The sequence below is a fragment of the Triturus cristatus genome, chromosome 9 (genome assembly GCF_964204655.1).
Source record: "Triturus cristatus chromosome 9, aTriCri1.1, whole genome shotgun sequence".
NCBI classification, from domain to species: Eukaryota; Metazoa; Chordata; class Amphibia; order Caudata; family Salamandridae; genus Triturus; species Triturus cristatus.
The window spans coordinates 378,093,285-378,103,727 of NC_140592.1; positions in this window are offsets into that span (position 1 = coordinate 378,093,285).

A 10,443-nucleotide genomic window follows, 5' to 3' on the forward strand; every position below is an offset into this window, starting at 1 on the left:
CGGTATAACCAAGATATTGATGGACATACTGAAATCCGTCAACATTGAAGAAAAGCCTATCGTAAGGAAAATCTAAATATGTAATGGACAAAAGGAAAAAAGAAAAACTTTGTGTATTTAACGCGTGAGATCGTTTTATTGAGGTTACCCATGCGGACTGAACTAAAAGAAATCAAGTAAGGTGAGCGTTTAAACTTCAAAAGGAAACACAGCGAACGTGCACTTTACCGTTGGGGCATACCACGCGAGGTCATCCTGACATCGAAGAGTGCGCGTGTTGTATTTTGAAAGACGCCATCTGTTCGTGAGACTGGTGGAACGTGACTGGTATCGACGTTCGTGTTGGTCGTTGTGCGTCAGCAAGGGATTTACATCATTACGCCTTCACGCCGCAACGTCATATAAATCATCATCATTACGCTCACTGGCGCAACGTGCCCTTTGTTGGTGTACGTGCTCTTCAGTTACCAAGGCAACGAACTGAGAGTCCAATATGGAAGCAATCACGGCGTGTGTTTCTCCACGAAGGGACTGAATACCAACGCGCTGAGAAGGGGGAATAAAGATACCGAAGAACATTGACGATACACGATTAAAAGAAAAGGGAAGGAACATTATCGTCAACTGAATATACTTTCAGTGAATAATTTTTTTTTTAAGGCTTGGCAAATTGTGGTGACACCAGTATACATATTAAGCATATAGAAGGAGTAGAAGTATAACATGTCTCTAGTTTGTACCTGGTTATAGAAATTGGTTGGTTTGGTGTTCACACTGCAGGTGTATTTGGGGTAATTATTAAAAAAAAAAAAAATCCCAAATAGGGAGTTGCATTCAAACAGTTGTCATAGACAATGGAGGGGAGTACTGTGGTACCACCGCCATTGTTCCTACAACAACCAGGTGATCCTCCCATAGAATGGGATGAATGGATCGATATTTTTGAAAATTATATAATAGCACTAGATGGGAAAGATTTTAATGCAGAAAGGAAAAAAGCATTGTTATTAAGCACTTTGGGGAAAGAAGGACAGCATGCCTTTAGATTTCTACCGGTGGGTACAGATGGTGAAGGTAGAGTGATTACAAATGTTTATAATGAAGCAAAAGAAAGATTAAGGAAACAGTATGCTAAAGAGGTGAACATTGTAATGTGTAGGCATAAGTTTTATACGCAACCCCAAAGATGCGATGAAACGATTGATCAGTTTGTCACACGCTTACGGGAATTATCCCTTAAGTGTCATTTTGGCGCAATGAGGGATGAAATGATCAGAGGCCAGCTTATTGTGCAATGTTGCAACAAAAAAATGCAAGAAAGATTGTGGGCAGCAAAAAATCCAACGTTAGGTAATGCTATTGATATAGCCAAGGTGGTGGAACAGTCAGAGACGTGTATGAAAGAAATGGAAAAGAAAGAGAGTACGACGAGTACGACGAATGTGATACAAGAGGATGTGGCTGCTGTAAGCAGCAACAAGAATAATGATTCTAGTGGGAGGATACCCTCTAAAAAATATGATAACAACTCTGAAGGGAATTCAGAGTACAACAAAACGCATGAGAAAATGTGTACAAGATGTGGAAGTACATACCACATGGCTGACTACAAGAGATGTTATGCTCTTGATAAAGTGTGTAAGAAGTGTGGACGTAAAGGTCATTTCTACAAAATGTGCAAAACAAACAGTAGACCAAAGGTAGCAATTGTACAAAATAATGATGATAAGGTAGTGACGACATGTGTAGAAAAAGGTCTAAATAAGATATTGTGTGTTGAAGAGGATGATTTGACTATGGCAGTGGGAAGAAGAATAAGACCCAAAGCGATATTTAAAATACAGGGAAAGGACACTGAGTTAATGGTGGATTCAGGGTCTTTCTGGACAATTATCCCTCGAGCAATTTATGAGGAAAACTGGCCAGATGTAGCGTTACTTCCTAAAGATATAAATCCAGGAGGATATCAAGGGGAAAGGATAGATATTGAGGGTTACATGCTCACTGACATTGTGTTTCAGGGAAGGTGCGTGAAAGGTAAAGTGTACGTGGCAAGCAGTGGACCACTGATTTTAGGTTGGGCACACCAGTATGATCTTCATATCATTCTAAATCCCAGGGCGGAACAACAAGTAATGGTGGTAGATGAGATCACGACGGAGAGCATTGTTGAAAGTATGACGAGCCTGTTTTCTGAGGGGATTGGGGAACTCAAAGGGTATGTTCATAAAATAATACTCAAGCCAGATGCGGTCCCTATGCAACACAGAGTGAGAAGGGTTCCAATCATTGCCAGACAGGAGGTTAAACGTATGCTTGACGAAATGAGTGAACAAGGTATTATTGAACAGATTGAAACATCCAGATGGGTTTCACCGGTTGTGATCACGAGCAAACCTGATGGTAGTTACAGGTTCTGTGTGGACTTGCGCACGTTAAACCAGAATATCAAAGTAGATACGTTTCCGCTGCCTAATATAAATGAATTGATTTTGTCATTAAAGGGTGGAAGGTATTTTTTTTAAATTGGATTTACGTAGTGCGTATCACCAAATCAAATTGCATGAGGAGTCCAAACCATTGACAGCATTCATAACAACTGAGGGAATATTCCAATTTACAAGGATGCCTTTTGGCTTGGCATCCGCGGCTGGAGTGTTTCAGAGGATGATGGGGTCAGTGCTGAAAGGTACAAAGAATGTAGTCTACTTCCAAGATGATGTGCTGTTGTTTGGAGACACAAAGGAGCATCATGATCTGGTACTTAAGGAAGTGTTAGAGAAAATGGATAATGCAGGTTTAACCTTAAAGAAAGAAAAATGCAAATTTGCGGTGGAGGAGGTAGAATATTTAGGGTACACATTATCAGCCAGTGGAATTAGGCCAAAGAGAGATTTGTTAGAGGCCATAAAGAAAGCTCCGGCTCCCTCAGACAAAGACCAGTTAAGATCATTCCTTGGTCTAATTGAATATTATGCAAAATTTGTGCATAATTTTGCGGGAAAAACAGAGGTTATTAAAGCTCTTTTGAGAAAAGGACATAAATATATATGGTCCAGTGATCAACAACTAGCTTTTGAAAATATTAAGAAAGAAATTTGTGATGCAAAGATTCTGACTCCGTTTGATACGAAATTGAGATCAATTTTGACTGTGGACGCTAGCGCGGTGGGGATTGGTGCGGTTCTAGCACAAGTTCATGGTTCAGAAAGGAAAACGGTTACTTTTGCCTCAAGGTCCCTTACAAGCTCAGAAAGAAATTACTCAGTGATAGAGAAAGAAGCTTTGGCTGCAGCGTGGGGTGCTGAGTATTTTAGAATGTATTTATGGGGTTTTCAATTCACATTGGAGACTGATCACAAACCACTTGTAAAAATTTTGTCTCCTGGAGGTGCAAATAAAGGTTCTGCAAGACTAGCTAGATTAGCTGCTCGTTTACAAGAGTACTTATACAGGATTGATTATGTTGCTGGATGGAGAAATTGCCAGGCAGATGGGTTATCAAGGTTACCTTTACCTTGGGAGGAAGTGGATAAATCAAACGTTGAGTCTTTTCAATGTGAGGGTGCTGTAGCTACAATGGTTGGAATGGTGAGCTGGACTAATGGTGCTGTTGGTGAGAAGGAATGGAATGCTAGTATGGACAAAGATGAAAGTTTAAAAGTAGTGAGAGATTTAATAGTGAAAGGGGGTAGAAGGGAGAGTACCCTCCCCATTGCAGTAAGACCGTTTTTAAAGGTTCTTGAGGACTTGTCTATTGTGGATGGTGAAACTAATATTATAATGAAGGAAGATAAAATTGTTCCTCCGTTAGACATGAGATTTGTGTTATTTAAACTCGCACATGAGGGTCACATGGGTCAATCTCTTACTAAGAAGAGGATAAGAGAACACTTTTGGTGGCCAGTTATGGACAGGGAAATTTCTGATTGGGTTGAGTCATGTGCAGAGTGTTTTGAGAGTGAGAAAAGGTTAAAAGTGGGTAACCAATTGAATTTGGGTAAAATTGTAGATCCTGAATTACCGTGGCACACAGTTTGTTTGGATTTCATAGGTCCATTTTCCAGCATGAGGTGCAATCTTAAGTTTGGGATAGTCATGGTGGATGTCACATCAAAGTGGCTGGTGGTAAGGTTTGTCAAAGAAATAACCACCAAAAGCACTATAAACATCTTATCTGAAGTTTTTAGGGAGGAGGGCTATCCTGTTAAATTGGTCACTGATAATGGTACTCAGCTAGTTTCAATTGAGATGACTTCATTTTTGGAGACCTGTGGGATTGTGCATGTTAAAACGTCTTTGTACAACCCACAGGGGAATGGCATGGTTGAAAGGGCTAATCGTATGATAAAAGGAGTGATACAATTGGCTGTGGCAAGCAGAGAGGATGTGGAAAAGTTGGTTAATGATTTGGTATGGGCGTATCGTACTACAGAAAATACAGTTTCAGGGAAAATTCCATTTGTAGTTATGAGGGGGCGTGCGGCTAGTACCAAATTAGTTCCTGCTTGGATGAAAGGGCGGTTGGGTTTAGCTAGCCTGGGTGTCGATATTAAAGGGGAAGACAAAAATTTGATGCTTAAGACAAACATAGAACCTAATGATTGGGTGAAAGTGAAACCGGGACGTATTTGTGCTGGATTTACCAAGTTTCGTGGACCGTATAAAGTGAAGAGTGTCCATAACAGACATGTTACGCTTTACAATGGGGAAAGTTGGAATTTGAGAAGGGTGGCACTTTATAAGAAGAAAAAACTAGGTGATGGGACTGATGGGATTGCTTGTGGTAATGGGGGTGCGAGTTTTAATCCCCATTTCCACATGAGTGATGGTGAGGCTAGTGGAAGGGTTACTGAAATTACACCCAGTGATTGTGGTGACAGTATCACCAATAGGGTTAGGCCTGAAAGGTTAAGATGTCCACCCAGATACTTACAAGATTATGTATGTGGGGATTCATAGTAAATGTGTTAAGATGAATGATTGAGGATAGTGATAGTTTGTGATCAAATGTTTTTGTGGTTACATTAATTTCTGATATGCTTTGATCTTATTTTTTAATGTGATATGCCTTGATCTTGTTTATTAATGTGTTTTTTTTCTTCTTCCTTTATGTAAGTAAGGGGGATGTGTTGTAATCTTAGATTGGCTAGTTACATGTGTGGTGCTATGTTACTTTAAGTGTGGAATACTCATATCATTCCAATGTTGCTATGCTTAGTGTCAGAGCTGTGTTCTGGAGTGTAACCACTGTATGCTGATTTCTGGTGGGATTACCAACGCTTCTCTGTGCTCCTAATAAACTACTATTCTTGTCTATCTCTGGTGTGAGAATCTAACTACAACATGTGTCGTAGGCAGTCGGATGAATAGCACTTCCGCTACAGGTTGAAGGGAAATAAAACAGTAATCGGCATGTGATTAGCACGGAGTACATTTTTTGAATAATAAGTAAGGCGGGGTCTCTCGGTCCCCAGTCTGAGCTCAGTAATAACAAGTTTCACTATTAACCATGTCAGTGGCCTTGGTGCCCAGCTTCATCGATCTCATGAGTAACCCAAGGCTGAATGAGCCCAACAGAAGATGTATGTATGTATATATATATTATTTATAAAGCACAACTATCACTCCAAGGGAGCATCATGGCGCTATGTTGGACCGTACATAAGGTTCAGAATGGTACTGCAGCGGTCAGATAAGTGAAAGACGCAGGGAGTCTGGGGTTCCAAAAATCCAGGTTTTCAAGGATTTCCTGAAGCTTAGTTCTGAGTGAATGAAAAGGAGATGGCCGGGAAGAAGATTCCAGGCTTTGGCCCGAGAACCGATACTGATTTGCGCCCCTCCCTTGTCCTTTGATTTACATCTGAAAGGTAGAGGCTTAAAAAGGTTCGCTGAGGAGGGGTGTTGTCACATAAGGCGTAAACCTAGCCATAAGGTATTTAGGTCCTGATGCTCTATAAGCTCTAAAAGGTCATTACCTAGATCTTAAATAGCACTCTTTTATGAATGGGTAGCCAGTGTAGCAATTGTAGGGCTGCTGAGGAGCCCGCTGAGCTATCATACCAGCCACAGCATGGCGATTAATGTGAAGAGTGATAGATGCATACTGACTTCTTAGTTTAACTTAATTCTCATATTTGCTCTTAGTATGGTGAAAATAAATACATTACCAGTCTGTGAAATACTTAATATACGCAGAAACCTCTAGGTTTTCAATTGAAGTAGACATGTTCGGACCAAAGATCACAGTCAAGTCTTTACATTTTAAAGAACAGAAACATTAGAAATAATGGTCTCCTCCAGCCTTGTCTACAAGCAGGTAATTTGTAACACAATATACAATTTTTCTTAAATATTCAAATATATGCATGATGTACAGCTGTAATGTTTGTTAGGCTCCCACAGTGGACTGTAGCAGTACTTACAAGAGAGCGTGATCGTATGTCTGATCAATTAATACAAATGGAAGCAACTGCTAATTAAACCAGTAATTAGGGTAGCACCACGAGATGTTTAACAGAGAGGTAATACTAGTGTTTACTTGTTTACAAATCCAGGTTTGTGATTTGCATATGCTCATTCACCAATATTCCCTCTGATGCATTCTGCGATCTGCCTTGGACAACCCTCAGCTGGGCCCTGTAAGTTTATGGTTCTTTAGTAAGGGCTGCAGAGGTGTAAATCTGCAGGTATCCAGGGCGCCCATAGGCGCTCTTCTCGAAACAGACCTCAGCGAGATCTGACAGGAGCACCCTGAAGATGCAGGGAGCCCGGCAAAGGTGCACAATCTTCGCATAAGTGAACATGTGCCAAGTGTGAGACTCATGGCACCTCTTAAAATGGCACAGGATAAATATTAGTGAATGTGCCCCAGTGAGGTTATTTAACAGGCTGCGCTTGGAGAAAGTCTGGCGTGTGGAGGTAGCACTGACACATGCAAATCTGGGGTGTAGGAAAGTAGGATCTGGTTACCCCCACATTTTGCTGGTGTCAGTAATGTTTTTATTTACTAGTCTGACTGGATCCTGATAATCAGGATCCCCGTCACTGTGCTTCCTCCCTAAATTGACATGGTAAGTACTTCTGTACCTCCACAATTGGTACTGGTGTATCCTTGTAAGTCCCTAATATATGGTACTAAGGTACCCAGGGCATAGGTACACCAGGGCTCTCCCATGGGTTGCAGCATGTATTATGCCACCCATGAGAGACCACTTAAACCGCCCTCCATGACAATTTGTCTTACTTACAGGTATTCTCCTGTTTTTATCAATATTCGGAAGAAGGTTCCATGCCTAGTTATATGTCAAGGAATCACCTAACAGCCCGTTAGGTATGTCTTAAAACTTCTATTCGGATTATGTGTTGCTCCAAAATACTTAGGACACTATGTTGTGGATTTAGGTTAATAGTTAATGTAGCAAACTCAATGTTGAGACAACGTATGTACTTTGTAGATTCTCATGTTTATGACAAATAGTGTAAATTTCTCTTTGATTGATTATGTCTAATAGTACACTTTTTTATTAATACTTTTTGAAATAAAATCTGTTAAAACTGGATACACACTTTCTTAAAATTTGTTACAACTTGATACAACAGTATGCATATAGATACATGCTAAGAGCTAACATATTGTTAAAATCGTTTCAGAAAACTCTGCCCTGATGAAGGTGTTTTAATCAAGTTACACCGAAACGCCGCGTCGACTTTCTAAGTGTAGTTTTCTTTATGATTTTATGTACTGTGTTTATCTTTGTATATTGTACTGATGTTCAGTTTTTACAAGAAAACTTTTCTAACAAATTGGAATACATTTGAAATTTGAATTTCATTGATTTTATTAGTGTTTTTGTTTAAAAATATTGAGTGTGTATGTATGTAAATTGTTAAATTGCTACAGTCCTTTGGCTCAACACATGGTCCAGATTTTTTGACTAGGGACTTATTGTTTCCTACAGGTCTGCCATTACAGCCTATGTGAGTTGGTGCTTGCACCTCTCACAACATATATACGCTTTCTTATATCTTTGGTCACTGCACTTAAAACCTATAAGTCACCCCTCTTGCAGGCCTTTCAATCCTGAAGGCAGGATGCTTATCAGTGTGAGGGTGTCCCTGTATGAGCAGGCCAGCCCTACAAACCCCGGAGTTGATTCTCCAGGCTTTGTAAGTGCTGTCAGTGATTTTAATACATATAGTGCACATCAGTCAATATGAGATGTCTAACTATAAAGTATCCCTCGTTGGAACCGCTGGGACCAAACCCCTGTGCACCTCATCGACTTGCTGTTGCCAAGGCTTGTTGGCTCTGCACTCCAGAGATCTTCAGGCTACAAGAAGCTCCAGTCTCCAGCATCTCTTCCTGCCAAGTACAGCATTTTCACTGCATCCTCTGCACTGTGGGCCTTCCTTCATGGTGAGCTGCTCGAGGTCCTCTTTTGACTCCTGTGCCTTCGGCCTGTGGGTCCTCTTGAGGGTCTTATGCTGCTCCAGTGGGCTCCCCTGCTGGCTTGCTCTGATTACCCTTCTTGTGGTGAGTCCCTTGGACCTTGCTTCTCCCAACGTTGCTCCCTCTTCGCTTTCCACGCATGTTGCAGCTGCCAAGGCTTGTTGGTTCTCCTGCCGGACACCGACCCCCTGGTCCTCGATTTCCGATGTGGGACAGCTCGTGCATGGCTCCTGGTCTTCCTCAGCGTCGCCTGATCCTCACAGCTGCAGAGACAAGGACACCGTCAACTCTTCGGAACCATCCCTCATCGGTGGACATTGCTCTTCTGTGCCTCCTGGCCACCTCCAAGTGGCATTGACACTGTCTCCTCTGCTTACAGGTTCCTCACTTCAATAATCCACTCTTGGATTCCACTGGACCCTTGCACAGCCTTCTCCAGCGGCATCTTTCATGAAGTCCTCCATTGTGGTTTACGGGGTTTCCAATGTCACTTCGCACCTATGCACCAGGCTTCTCTGGTGTAGATACAATGGTTCCTGGGGTATCCACAGGTGGGGTGACTCTCCAACCTTCTGTCTTCCTCAAGGTTTCTTCAGGATCAACTGGGAAGGGTCCTTCTGTTTCAAAACAGCAACTGCGACTTTCCCATTGACTTCTATTACAGTTGCGGCCAGCATTAATCGCGGGTGAGGGGGAAGGCGCGCGGGGAGGGGGGCTAGTAAAAGTAATGATACATTTTAAAAACGTGACTGTCCGCCGGCTGGTCAGGTCCTGTATTTTCTCGTCTCCGGCTCTGGAACAGGAAGCAGGCAGCCTCCCTCCCCTCCCTTAAGCCAGTCACAACGCTGCAATGGGTGTGTTGTGATTGGTCGGAACGGCGCCCAGCCAGGCGCCTATGGGGAGGCCAATTTGTCCATGTAGGCTGCATTGCAGCCTGCATGGAGAAAGGACAGAGTGCGCATGATTGGTTTGGACGTCCCCAGAGGGCCGATCAAACCAGTCATGCTCACTTAGGAGTGGATACACCGCTCTTCCCCTGCCCAGCCCTCCCCGTGGAGCAGCCCCATGCAACTAAACACTTTCTGCTTTCTCGCAGTGTGAGAAGCAGAAACATAAAATGGTAGTTTTACCATTTTATATTTCTGCTTCTCGCACTGCGAGAAAGCAGTGGGGCGACGCTCCTCCGCCCTAGTGGAGGAGCCGCCCCTGCTCTATTGGTCATGCAGCTGTGTTTCCACTCTGCACACAGCCTCCATGGGGTTCCTGGGTACTTACTTTGGGTGGTTCATTGTGTCCCCAGCTCCTCTGAGTTTCCTGGTCCAACTCCCGACTTCAGTCGCAGTTCGCATTCCACTTTCCTAGTATATGGTTTGGTCTCCCCCTGGAGACCACTGTATTTTGTGCTTACCTACCTATTGCAATTGAAGTATTGTGCATTTGTGTTTATATCTCCAGGTAGTAGATATACCAATGTGTTAGTGAGTGTTGTGTAATAAATAGACCTATTTTTATATATACACTGTGTGGTTATTTTTCGTTTACCCTACACTACATGATTAAAACTGGTAAAACAAGCTGCTAAACACTCCTTCAAGATAAGCCTGAATGCTGCTCTCCGCAGCTACCATTCTGAGAGCTTTCAAAGTGTATAAAAGACCACTAAAATCAACATAAAGGTTGTCTGGATTAGTGCAAGGTGCTTCAGTTAGATAAGTGTGCACCATATTCTAGGCCAGCCTTCTACATGGGGTCCCTGCTTATAACCATCCGGGTCTTTGCACTAGGGCCCATCTTTAGTCATTAGTGAATTCTATAATCATCTAATTAAAGAACTGCCAGTAAGAACATACTGGGGAAAATTTAGGAGCCCCTTTGCGTTGCTCCTCCACCATGCAACATGGTGCAAGAGCGGCGCAAATTAAAGAACAAGTTACTTACCTTCGGTAACAATATATCTGTAAAAGACATAGATTAGTTATAGATTCCTTACC